Source organism: Lygodium microphyllum, chromosome 1 (assembly GCF_053477565.2).
Source record: "Lygodium microphyllum isolate KBCC chromosome 1, Lygodium_microphyllum_v1.1.10, whole genome shotgun sequence".
NCBI lineage: Eukaryota > Viridiplantae > Streptophyta > Polypodiopsida > Schizaeales > Lygodiaceae > Lygodium > Lygodium microphyllum.
In genome coordinates this window covers 21,860,248-21,874,452 of record NC_141135.1, presented here as the reverse complement: position 1 = coordinate 21,874,452, position 14,205 = coordinate 21,860,248, and positions in this window count along the sequence as shown.

Sequence of the window (14,205 nt, the reverse complement as noted above, 5' to 3'; positions counted from 1 at the left end):
GCTCATGTTGTCACAATAAATGACAACTGGATCTTCCATCTGCACATATAAATCAGCCAATAACTTTTTCAGCCATACTACCTCCCATGGTGCAATAGCAGCACCTCTATACTCAGCCTCTGTACTCAACAAAGCAACTGTAGATTGCTTTTTGCTGCTCCAAGTAACTGCTGCACTACCAAGAGAAAACATGTATCCGCTGGTAGATCTTCTATCAGATAAACTACGAGCCCAATCTGCATCTGTGTATCCAAACACCTATACATCTGTACCTGCCTCATAGAAAAGTCCATAATGTAATGTGGACTTCACATATCTCAATATGCGTCTGATTGCATCCAAATGTGGCTTTCTAGGTACTTGCATAAATTGACTCACAAGACCAACAGCGTAGCTCAAGTCTGGAACAGCGTAGCTCAAGTTTAGCCTTGTAATGGTCATGTAGATCAAACTCCCCACTATCCTCATGAATATATTAGGGTCTTCTATCTCATCCCCAATATCAGCACTCAACTTTACATTCTACTCCAACGGGACTAAAAGTGGTTTGCATGCTGTCATACCATACTTGGACAACATATCCCAGCCATACTGTCTTTGGGACAGCCATATACCATTATCACATGTGATCACCTCAATGCCAAGAAAGTACCTTAGCTCACCTAAATCCTTCATCTCAAACTTCTTCTTCAAAAAGTCCTTGACTTCGGCAATCCCACTATCACTATCACCTGTAATAATCAAGTCATCCACGTAGATGACTATGATGACCAAACCTGCATCTCCCTTTCTCACATAAAGTGAGTGATCAGCATAAAAAACATAAAAGCCAATATTGACAAGATACTCTCTGATCTTGTCAGACCATTCTCTAGGTGCTTGCTTGAGCCCATAGAGCACCTTCTTCAACCTGCACACATACGTGGGATGCTCTAAATATTCATAACCTGCTGGTTGATCCATATACACTTCTTCCCGCAAATCACCATGCAAGAAGGCATTCTTCACATCCATTTGCTACAACCTCCAATCTTTGGCTGCTGCCAAAGCAATCACACACCTGACAATTGCCATCCTAGCAACTGTACTGAAGGTTTGTTCATAATCTATAACATATGTCTGGGCATAGCCTTTTGCAACCAGTCTAGCTTTGTACCTACTCATAGAACCATCTGCATTGTGCTTAATCTTATAAAACCAATTACATCCAATAGCTTTCTTGCCCTTGGGCAATGATACTAGATCCCAAGTCTTATTGGCCTCTAATGCAGCCATCTCCTCATCCATTACTGCATCCCAATGAGTATGACCAACAGCAACCTTAAAAAAAGTGGGCTCAACATCCTCAACTAGTTTCACCATATAAGCATAATGGTGAGCTGCATAACCTTCAAAATCATATCTTTTAACAGGGTATCTGACCCTACTAGATCTTGTCAAGATTGTGGGAGAGAAGGAAGGAGTCTCACTTGTAGCTTTCTTGCTTGCACAATGGGGGAATACACACAAGGGTGGAGGCTGAAAAAAAGTTTTCCTCTTCTTAGTTGTGGAAGCCAAAAGAACTCAAGTATAAAGAAATAGAAGAACCCTATGTATGGGTCTCAAACCAAACTCAACTAACTAAGGTGGCATACTAACTGAGCCACGAACTAGAGTAGATAAGGATAGCTATCATGTAGATATTATTCATGGGCGGTATACCAACCGCATCTGCAACTGACAAGTCGGTGACATAAATACACAACGGTCACCCTGGCGTATCACGAGTGGAGCTCGATATCTCAACAGATCTGCGTACCACTGGATCACTCAATGGAGCCTTTACATTACTATGAGCTCTCTCTACACCTGGTGTCCTGACAGAAGAAATACCAAGCTTATCATTCAAGCTCTCTCAGCCACTAGAGTCTCCATCAAGAACTGCATCAATGCCATCTGACACTTTATTCTTTCCTTTGTCTTTACCTGTAGTGCTACTAGATGCACCTGAAGATGTAGAGATACTCCTTAGTCTCCCAGACCAAGGACTACCAGATGATGTCTCTGGTCCACTAAGAGTCCGTGATTCTTGCTTTTCAGCTTGCACATGAGTGTCATGATCATCATCATCATCCAATGCATCACCACTAGATGCATACCAACTGCTCATTTTATCAAAGATGATATCCCTGCTCACTCTGAACTTACATGTGACAGGGTTATAACAGCGATACCCTTTCTGCTCTAAAGAGTATCCAATAAAGACACATTTTTCTGCCTTTGGATCAAGCTTCTTCCATAGCTCATCTAGCACATGAACATATGCAACATAGTCTAATACCTTCAAGTGCGATACATCCGGCTTCTTGCCAGTAAAGCATTCTTCAGGGGTCATACCATGAACTACAGTTGTGGGAGTTCTGTTCATAATATAAACAACAGTATGAATAGTCTTAGACCAAAAAGGCTTAGGCATATTCTTTTCAGCCATCAAGGCGCGTGCAACTTCTACAATATGCCTATTTTTCCTTTCTGTAACCCCATTTTGCTGTGGGGTATACCTGCATGTGAACTGTCTCTTTATCCCATGAGACCTCAGGAAATCATTGAACTCATTTGAGAGGTACTCTCCCCCTCCATCTGACCTCAAGTACTTTACTTTCAAGCCTGTTTCTCTTTCAAATGCAGCCTTGAAGGTTCTAAAGTGCACAAATGCTTCACTCTTTTCCTACATAAAATATACCCACAGCTTTCTAGAACAATCATCAATAAATGTGACAAAGTATGAACTGCCTCCAAGAGATACATTTTGTGTAGGCCCCCAAATATCTATATGCACAACATCAAGGATATTTCTGCTTACATCTCTGTCACTAACCCTTTGGACTACATTACTTTCAGTCTTTGTACATTTGCATGTCCAATGCGTTTGTGCCAAATTTCAATATCTGCAATTCTAAATGTAGGCAAACCTGTAACCAACCCTTTGGACTACATTAATTTCAGTCTTTGTACATTTGCATATCCAATGCATTTGTGCCAAATTTCAATATCTGCAACAACACCTTTTCCTTTAGCATACATAGCAGCATTCATAGTAGGAATTCCAGCATCCAGAGTAAACATACGTCCAACTCTACTTCCCTTTGCAACCAACTTGCACTTGTCATTGAAGTCTTCTACAAAGCAACCATTTGCATTAAATCTGACTTGCAACCCTTGCTCTACCATATCTGATCGACTGACACAAAGTTCTTTGTAATAGATGGCACATGTAATACATCTGAAAGACTCTTTGTCTTACCATCATGCAAGGACAAGGGAACTTTTTCAATGTGTGAAATTGGGTGGCATGAATCATCAACCCCCGTCTGCACATAACCTGCATTTTGCAAATCTTGCATCTCTCCAAACCATTCTACATGGCTGGTCATACGATTGGATGCACCTGAATCAACATAGCAAACATCATCATGTGTTCCCTTTCTTGTAACAGCATTGAGCATATGCTGCATAACAAACAAACGTTCATTTTTGTCTTCATTCTGTCATGAAGACGATGCATAGTTTCCTTGCTGCAACATACCATTGCGAATATAATCTTTCTAAGCACAACACTGGGCTGCAATATGACCTGTTTTGCCATAGTAGTGACACACAATACTAGAGTTGTTAGAACCTCTATTCTGCCATCCACCTCTTCCTCTAGAGCTCCCCCTGCCTCTAAAGTTTCCTTTGCCTCCAGAAACCTGCATCTCACCAAACTGTTGATTGAACTTGTTTTGCTGGTTATCACCACCATGTCCCATACCACGGTCTCTCGAAGAGGATCTTCCATGTCCCCTTCCTGAACTTGAGTAAAATGCTTGGACTTGTTCACCATTTTGTTCAGACGAATCACCCTGCATATTGATCTCTTTAGTAATCATGAGAGAGATCAGCTCATCAAAATCTAGAAATGGTTTCTGTACATATAATGAAGTAGTAAATGATTTCCATGCCATCTCATTGTTAAGGCCACTCAGAGTGGATGAAACCAAATCATCATCATCTGGCATTGCATCAATTGCTACTAAGGAATCTTTCGTGCCTTTGTATTTACTGAAAACATGCTCTCAAAAATTGTCCAAGCTGCATGTGAAGTTTCTCCATTCGTGATATGTCCCAGCATAGTATTATCAATTACTGCAGATAGCCAGTACATCACCTTTTTGTTTTTCGCATTCCACTATTTCCATGCTTTTAACTCATTTGCAATCGGAGATACCCAGTTCTGGCTCCTTTTCTTCACCTGAAACAAATTCATAAAGGCCCTTTCCAATAAGGAAGTTCGTCACATGGAACTTCCATGAAGGTAAGTTGTTCTTGTCGAGCTTCTCAATAATGGGATTTCCACTGTTCTCTGCCATTATCACAAAACTAATACCAAACAACAAGCAAATCTTCTGCAACCCTCGACCTGTAGTGCACAGCAATACACCAGACAACCTTTTTCAATGTCTGCTCAACAATACATGCAATCTGCAATAAGTTTGCAGATGAACCTTGTGTTTATTCACTAGTAAACACCTTTGAACTTATAGATTTGAAATTTGTAACCTATGCACCTGTATACAGTAGACATAGCTAAAATTGCAGGATATCTCGAACTGTTATCCACAACCTTGAGGGTCTAAAATGGGGATTGAAATGACCTCGAATGGCCAAAATAGCAGTGGAAAACCCTAAAGGGCCCATCTTTAGAATATACAGTGCTCTTTGCACACACCAAATCTCACTGCAATTTGAGATTTTTACTCTACCCTACTTTCGGTGCCTCCACATGCACTGTTCAAGAGAAGAAGTAGAGAATGGAAGAGCTTCTTACCCATTGCTTGCTTGCTCGAATCCTTGGCTCATTTTCTTCACTTTAACCTTCAAAACTAGCCTCAATCACTGGTGCAGCTCTGATATCATGTCAAGAATCGCGTGGTGGGGGGACTTGCTTGAGCGGCAGCGCCAAACACACATAGAATGCACAAGGAGACGCTCACTCAAGAGACAAGAAAAGAGATGGAGGCCAAAACTTTTTCTTGCTGGTTTTTTCTTCTCCTTCCACACACTTTACAGTGTACACAAAGTATACATAAGATACAACATAAAGGAAAGTGGCCTACTAAGTCAAACAATGCATAACCAACTACACTAGTTGACTGGTGCTATAACTATGCCAGCTGTAAATAGGTGTAACAACCTGAATATAATAAGTAATGAGTCAGTGGCCATGTGAGAGTCATAATGACCACCGACATGCTAGGTGTAAACGTGTGGACCCATCTAACCAGGCAGTCCATCATCAATGTCCGCATGTGTTGAGCTTGTCATTTCAACACTCCCCGTCTTGATGAGATGTCGACAAGTGTTGAGCCACCCCTCGCTTCTCTCCATGCTATCACCATCGAGGGGGTGGAATATCTACTCATGCAAGATGTATTAGAAATTTTTGACCTAAGAGAAGAATAACTAAATTGTATCATGGTAGGTGATACACTTGATGATTTTATAGATTTTGATATACAAGATGCCCCAGCACATGTTGATGAGGTGGCTTGATATGATGGCACGAATGTCAATGACATCTTTGCCATTATGAGCATCCAAGATCAGATTAAGGATGTGGGGCCAAAGTATGAGATCTTAGATAAGCAGTTTGAATGGTTGCAAGAAAGCCTTTTTGGTCTTGGACCCGACTACACAACACCTTTTCACAAGGAGAGAGACGAGGGTGGCCCAGTTGCAAGAGTAGACCTAGATGCTCCATTAGAGCAGCAGGTACATGATGCAGAGAAGGTAATGTTATCGGATTTGCACACAAATTTACTAGTAGGACCTCTAGGGCATGGGGACCGTTGGGATAATTTTTTGCCAAGAACAGGCTCCCACAGAAGCCTTGGCTAGAGGCTCGCCTCCAAGGGTCTAAAACTGTGAGCCTCCAAAATCAGGGCCCCAGATGCGAGCCTCCGACTATGGCTGCTGTGGGGGCCCGATCCCGGCAAAAATTTATCCCAATAGTCCCAATATCCTAGAGGCTCTACTGGTAAATTTGCGCGCGAATCTGATGTATATATCTTTAGCACACTCCATGCATAGTGAGTCTGACACTGAACGTGTGTAATATGAAGAGTTTTAGCAATCCAAGGAGGAGTTGAATAATACTAATATTGAGCTAGCCTCTGTCTAAGAAATTTTTTTGACCTCTGTACACAGATGGAGCAAGAGACTAAGGTTATTGTTATCGAAAAAGAGGAGACCTCTACTTTGCAAGCTCATTTGGTAGACACTAAATCCCAAGTTGTTACTGTGACTCAGGAGAGGGATAGGTTGTTGAAGGAGTCTCAGGAACTAAAAGCTTTGATAGCTACTCAAATAGAAGAGTTCAAGTCAGCTAATACTATCCTAGATTAGAGCAATACTTAGATTCAATAGCTCAAGGAACAATTGGCTCAATCCCGTTCTGATTCACAAGGTCCTTCTATGTAGCTAGTTCCTTTCTTATCCCCTGTAGATTTAGCTATCCTTCAAAGAAATGCCACATTATGCCCGTTATTCCAAGCCAAGGAAAAAAATCTTCTCAGCCAAGAATGGACTTGTTGTGGTCTTCATTTGAGTAGTTTTAGGATTTTGTTCCTGTAGATCACTCCTTCTTTGTGCATTATCAGCAACATAAGTTGACATTTTATATTATGCTTTCCACGATGGATTTACCTCTTCCAAGAGGATGGTTGGAGTGGAACATGGTCTTTTGATTTGTTGAATGAAGTGGTTGGAATGGTTTTTGAGGATTGTGTAACTATAGATACCGATACCATACTTATGTCTTAGATGTTCTTGCAAAGTGACTTGTTGATCCCAGATGATGAAGAGTTGGCTTGGTATGTGGGGGATGTAGTATTCCAAGTTGTTTTGTATGTCACATATTTGGAGTTGGAGATAGATCAAAAGCTTCATACATATTTCTCCAAAGTATTTGACTGCCTTGAGACTTTTTGTAACGTGTCCACCTGTTCCCTTCAGGACACGTCTTAGCAGTCCATCGAAAAGAAGATCTAGAAAGCTTCGCTTGGCACTCCCATGGAATGTTACGAGGTTTGCAATCTAGGACTTCTCACGTCTGCCACGTAGCAGAAGTATTCAAGCCGTTCCCACTTAGGACCGACCTGAATCAGGGTTTTCCCTAATGGTCATTTCCTAAACGGCAACTAGCGTGGAACCCCAAGCGAACTACTTTACGCAGAAATGCCAGGGCTGAAGTGGATTCATGCTGCACTTGGTTCAAGGAGAATGGGGAACGAGAGGGATGCAAGGCTTGACCTCTCTGCCATAAGGCATAGCCCCATTCTGTTCCCCTAAAACAACGTAAATCGGGATTATTATAACCTAGACTCTAGGTCAGCACCCTTATTGTTCATGTCCTTTGAAACGATCTTCTTGCTATCCATTATGATTGAGAAAAGTTCCCGGCCAACTGGGACCACCCATCTGTAGGACGGACCCATGGCTACATCCACCGCACGTTCCTCACGCTGTTTTAGTTGTCTAATTTCCTACCACGTTTAGTTGGACATGCATCAAACAGCTTCCTTAATTAGCCCGTTAGGCACTGGTTCCTTCGCATAATCTTAGCACTTGACATAGAAAAACAGTGTCAAACAAGTTCCTTTTCAATAGGTTAACATATTTATCTTTGGAATAAATTTATAAATTCCAGCCCGTAGACTTATCCATAATCCGCCCGAAGGCTATCCAGCAATCCACAGGGATTACTAATCCAAGATTCCACCCGTAGACTAGTATGCGGGCCTCGAGATCCAATCCCGAGTCACATTAGCCTCTTGTGTAGGGCTTGAAAGGCGAGGGATTTACGGCTAGAGTCCCCCCTGGCACCCAAGCGTCCTCTTGCTTCCAAATAGCGCTCAACGGAGAGACCTCTCATGGTGGGTTTGGTCCACCTTCCTGGCGCAGTTAACAACCACCTTGGTTAGGGTCAGGCAGACAGTCGGGGATAACTAAGGCTGCCTCTCCCTTCAGGCCTTCAACCTGCAGCATTAGATATCTTTTCTTCCTTTAATTCCTTGAGCAGACAAAGCAAACAGTGCTCTTTAAACTGTTATAATCATTTCCAGTGGTTGTTATTTGGCCAATTGCTAAGGAGTGAATCCTTCTCTCCGAATGCATCCAGCACTCGATCCGGGATCAATTGTGACTTGGCAAGATTCCCAAGGGTTTGTTTGTTAACCCTTGTGTCATTGGGTTAGGGGCGTACCCTATTAACACAACTTAACCAATACCTTAAGTTCTGTTAGCAGTAATTATGTTATTCCGAATTACAGATTGCTCTTTTTCTTCCAAGCAATTATCTAATCCCCTTATCTTGGTCACCTTTCCCAAGAAAGATACTATATCAGGATGACTACTCATCCTCTTGCAAGATAAACTTACGCAAGAATCTGCCAATCTCATTCCGAGGAATTGGTCATTCTCTTGTGGTCAAACCACAAGATCGTGCAACTTTGCAACTTGTTGCACAAGTGCCGCATCTAATCCATGGGACTATTTTACCCATCGAACAACATCTTCTAATCACGGAATCATGATTAGATAGGAAACAGGGCTAGGGTGTCTTCATATCCAATCCATTCCTGATTGCACTAGGTCAACATTGTCGATCCTAGGGTTCCAATTCAAACCGAGTTTCATCCTTTTAGCGAGCGATCCTTAAGGTAAAAACCCTAGATCATTTCTTGCATGTATGTCCCATTGTCCCTAGATTCTGTGAATGTGGGCAAGTCTTTAGGGTATGAGAGTTTCAACTTGGCAATAAGTGTGACTAGGTCACATCCTCAACGCGCTAAATCCTAGTTAGCACTTGGGGTATGTTGCATCGATTTAACCATTCCTAAGTGAGTCCTTTGTGGTTTAGGTGTTTAGGGTAAAACAATGACCACACCACCACCACAAGTGGCCCCAGCAATGGCCGGGCAGAATGTCAAAGAGGGTCCGGACTTTGAGTCAAATGCTGAAGAAGAGCAACAAAGAATGCCTAGTCTGCCTCTACCAAACCTCCCGCCTGAAGAGCTTGAAGATGCCCACATGCCCGAGCACATTGTGGCAGCTAGAAGAAGAAGGCAGATACTGGTAGAGGAAGCCCAACGCAGAGCATGGTCACTGCCAAGACAATTCCCTGAAGAGCCGGTGCCACTACGAGGGGATCCCAATCCTATGAATTGACCTTAGGAATTGGCCATATGGCATGAACGGGAGTTCCAGACGAGGCCATTTGAGCTTTCATTTTCTTATCCATACTCTCTAGATCATGCGTTTCCTCTAGGCATTCTAGCCAAGATCAAGGATCTGGCTAATGATCTTGCAAACAGGTGGATAGAGGAAAGAAGCCTCATAATAACCAGGTGGAGGAAAGAGCATGCAGACTACTGGCAGGACAAGGTAAACAGGGTTCCCAAAACCGTCCAAGGCTAGAGGCACAGCTGAAGTGGCAGAGGAGGATTTGGGATACCAATTTTGACGCCTGGACCGCCTTCTGCAGCTCGCTCCCTCAAGAACGCAACGACCCCATCTACATGCCCTACCCCCGTAGGTATGGAGTTAACTATGATCGAAACATTCATGGGGATTTTGACTTTCCTAGGATATATAACATTAATGCCCGGAGCCCTGAGGAATGCCTAGTCTTTAGATTAGAGGATCTCCTCCCATCTATTAACCGCTTCCTCACAGATTATTCTTCTTGCCCGAATCCAGCCTTCTTAACCACCTATAATTATCTTAGGCCTATCAAGTTCCTATTAATGCAGAGACCCACAGCCGAGGAAGCCCACCTCCATCCACTCTTTTTTGACATCAACCTAGGGATAGATAGTAGGGCCATGACTAGATTAATGATGAGGGCAACCCTGCTTCCCTCCTTTTGCCTAGAAATCTTAGAAGATATGAATGATACCTGCTTCACGAGGTGCAATCATCCTTTCTTGTCATCCACACCTCTGAAGGCCCAGGCCGCTATTAAAGAATATCTACAAAGTCGCGCATTCCTATCCCAATGCTTGCGACTACCTCGTAATCTGGCTGAAGGTGATAAGCATTAGCCATGACACCTTCCTTGTATGCAATTCTCAAAAAAACAAAGGGGGAAAAAAAAGCACCAGGGCTCAATTTTCTCACTGCACCTAGGGTTTACACCTAGCCCCCCCCCCCCCCACTTCACGCTTAGGGCAAATCAAGGGCAGGACTTCTAGACCTGTCACCCTAAGTTTTGTATTGCACCTCCAACAACACATGAATTGGGTCCTTAAGTGTGGGACATTACCAGGGGCTTACCCAAGGTTAGACCCATCTCCTAGTTCCACTACACATGCACTTACACCATACTGTGAGATAGACTTGCCCCTTAGGGACTGCACAACTTTCTCTTGCAGGCTATGATCATGACTCAGTGAATGGCGACCCAACTAAGGAAGACCATCCACGACATCCGCTAATGACCAGGAATTTTTCCATAAGTCGGACAGGACACTACTCCGACGGTTAAATGGACCAACATGCTTGATGTAGCTGACCATCTACTTGCTGATGGCTACCATGACTGAACCAAATCAACCAAAAGGAAAACTCAGTGATGGACCCACCGTTGGCATAGATCTTCGAACCTCATATTCTCCAAATGATTAGAGATCCCGAGGTTTAACAGCCGTCGCAGAATGGGAGCTACAACTGTGTGACAAATGCCAAGCATCTTCATGAAGACTAAAGCACGCCCAAATCTCTCTCGGTCATCATTAATCAAACTCCATCACCTCTAATTCACAACAGTACCTTTTGATTGTGGTCATCTACCCACCAGTTCCACTTAGCAACAACCCCAACTACCTCACTACTCCCCACCATAGTGCCATGGGACTGGCACTCAGCTAGGAGGGGGGTAATGTTTACCATAGCATAGAGGATCAAAAAATGGAGCAGAGGAGTGGAAAATGGAAGAAGGTGATAACCGAAAAGGCACAGGACAAAGGAAGGAAAAGGCACCCCGGATGGAGGTCAGACCCTAAAATTTTTGAATGATGACCTCTCCAGAAGGCCTCAATGTCACATCGAGAAAAGAAAAGAGTAAAAGCGCACCATTAATTGTGAAAGCGCTACCGAATCCTTGTAAAAGAGTGCTAGGCTCACTCCTGTGCAGATTTTATGCATTAGTTGGGAATGGGATAAGTTAGAATGGTGGGAAATAGGAAAAGAGGACCTAGGCTAATGGCCGACCATGTAAAAAGTGGGGATGACCGCCCAAAAAGTAGGGCATATATATAAAGTTCAAAAGTGAACGAGAAGCTCATTCTTGTGTGTGGCCAAAGCTTCTTCTTCTTCTTCTCTTGTTTCTTGCCTTCTTGCTTGTGCTTGAGTGAGGGATTGAGGGAGTGTGAGGGAGTGAGGGAGTGAGTGTGTGAGAGTGAGGGAACGTGGAGAAGAAGCTCCCCATCTTCTCTTTTCATCTTCTCTTCTCTTCTCTTCTCTTAACACAATATTAGTGAGTTTGGGAATCTCCCAATTCCCACTTTTTAAATACTAAAAAGGTGGCACTTGGATAACATGCCCATAAGTTTCTCAAACCATATGATATGACCTATCATTGGAAAGCGCTTGAAAAATGGAATCTATTGGGCTATAGAGGGCTCGATTAGGAGTTATAGTGGTCAAGTTTTATCTCGTTTGGACAAAACCTGTGCAAGTTATGTGCATTCTATGACATGTAATTTCTTTTGTTTTGGTATCTAGGAGTCTCTTATAGTCAAGAACAATGATCTTTTGAACACTCAACTTCTTCAACATCTTATAGTTTCTTTGTAAACAAAGTTACAAGTATGTTGTCTTGTTTTTTTTGCTGCTCCATAGTTAAATTTTACCTTGTTTGGACAAAATTTATGCAATCTATATGCATACTGAGCTTTCCTCTATTTTTTTACTCCAAGAGTCTTTGAGAGTGGAGAACAATTATTTTTTAAAAATTCAACTTCTTCAACATCTTTGGGCTTCTTTGCAAAGAGAGCCACAAGTATATTTTCTGTTGCTCCAGGTTAAGTTCCAAATCATTTGGGCAAAGCCTATGTGTGTTATATGTATTCTTTGATTCGAGATTTCTTTTGTTTTTGTACTCTAGGAATTTATCAGAAATGAACAATGGTCTCTTTATAAGTCAACTTCTTGTTCAAAATCTCTAGGCTTCTTTGTGAAAAGAATTATAGGTACAATCTTTTTTTAAATTGCTCCATTTAAATTTCATTTCATTTGGAGAGAATATTTTTAAATTATGGACATGCTGATAGGTAACATTCCTATTTGGTTATTATAGATATCTTCATGGACGAAAAAGACTAGTAACATACTTGCAGTGGAGGTCTTCAATAAGAAAGATAATGGAGGTAATTGGATTTGTGATACGTACTATAAGTTGGATTATAGTAACAAAAGTGTTGATCCAACATGTTTATACGCACAAATAAATCTTTGTACATGATGATAAATATATTAAAAATTATAAACAAAATAGTAATGTTTTAAATGTTATCATTGTTTATTCTTTTGCATTAGAGTTATTTTTAAAAACCTTTGCAGTGTTCTAATTCAATCTTGTTTTACTGACAGCTCTATATCCATCAATTTTGAATGAATGGCAGAATGTGGAATGTTTGAGTGGCAAGATACATGTTTGGCATGAAGACATAGGTTATTTGATCTATGATAACAACTCTACAAGTCAACTTACAACTCAAAATATCTTTTTTTATAATTCATTGTATGTAGTAGAAAGCCAGAGATTGTAGCATGCCCCATTGCCACCACTATCTAGTGATGAATGGTTGACTGATAGCTTGGAGTTGTTAGGTGCGTGTAAGTCCAAGATAAAATCTAACATCAATAGTGCTATGAAACCCATGACAAGCTCCAAAGATGTGCATCTAAGTTTTTTTATTCCATTCTCATTGTTTGACATTTTTTTGGTTCATGTGATGTTGGGAAGAAAACCAAGATTACTTATCAATGCAAGTGTCCATTCCAAGAATGGATGAGTCAGCTATTGGGTGAGTCTTGGCAAGTCAAAGGAACACATTTTTATGAGATGATTGAGTGCAAGGTCAACCAATCTGATCTCACATTTAGGTAAATCTTTTTTACTACTTTGCATACCTTGATTTAATTGTCATAGGTCTTGCTTAGATGAATTGTTGTATTAGTCGCATTTAATTCCATTATTTTTATTTTTATTACAAGTATTTCATCGCTAAAAAAACTCTTTGCATTCACTTTCTATTTAAAAGATGACAAATTTTGCAAGGGGAGTGGATTAGCTTAGATCAAGATACCAGAGATGAGACACGTACAACTCTCATAGTTGTGGTTATCTTGTGAAATGGTCAAAATCCTTTTGTGGTCAGCGCATGCAGAGAGCCATTGGAACATTTCTTTTTTAAGATAAGAAATGCCCAATAAGCCCTTATGGACTTCTATTTCAAGTTAGATAATAGAAAAGTCAGGATTCGTAGTGAGCAATCCATGACATGTAAACAATGTGCTTCTCCACATATCCTTGAGATAGTGGAATCCTTGTAATTTTTTTAAATAAAGAATGAATAGAAACTTTTTTAAACTTCTGAGTACTTTGAATTTAGATAATCATAGTTTACTGTGATCCAAGTGTGCAATAATAAATACTGTAATTAGTCAATCATGCTAGTTAAGATCATAATTAAATTGCAGGCTTGGAGTTCTATAATCTAGGCAATATTGTCATTGCATAATGGCATATTGTAGCTCATCTCTTCTACTCATTTTCTAAATTTAAATATTAAATTGAATCCAAGAGATTTTAAAGGTCTTTCATATTTCTTTTCTTAAAAAATTTGTATATTTTCTCTAGTTGGACTTTAATATACTCATCGATCCAAGTATATTCGAGGATATAATAATGTAGAACAAAGAATTTGTCTGTATGAGTAATTTTAACGTTGACTTTAAAGTATTGAAATAAAGAAACTAAGGTAAGAGTTTTAATTTGAAACTTTAGGGTTAAAAAAGAACCTTTATTTAAAACCCTAGATACATAAAAGCTATAACTCTAAACTCATTTTCACTTTCATTCTCTACTTCCATAAACTTGTGATTTCCTTCCTTCTCTCTTTG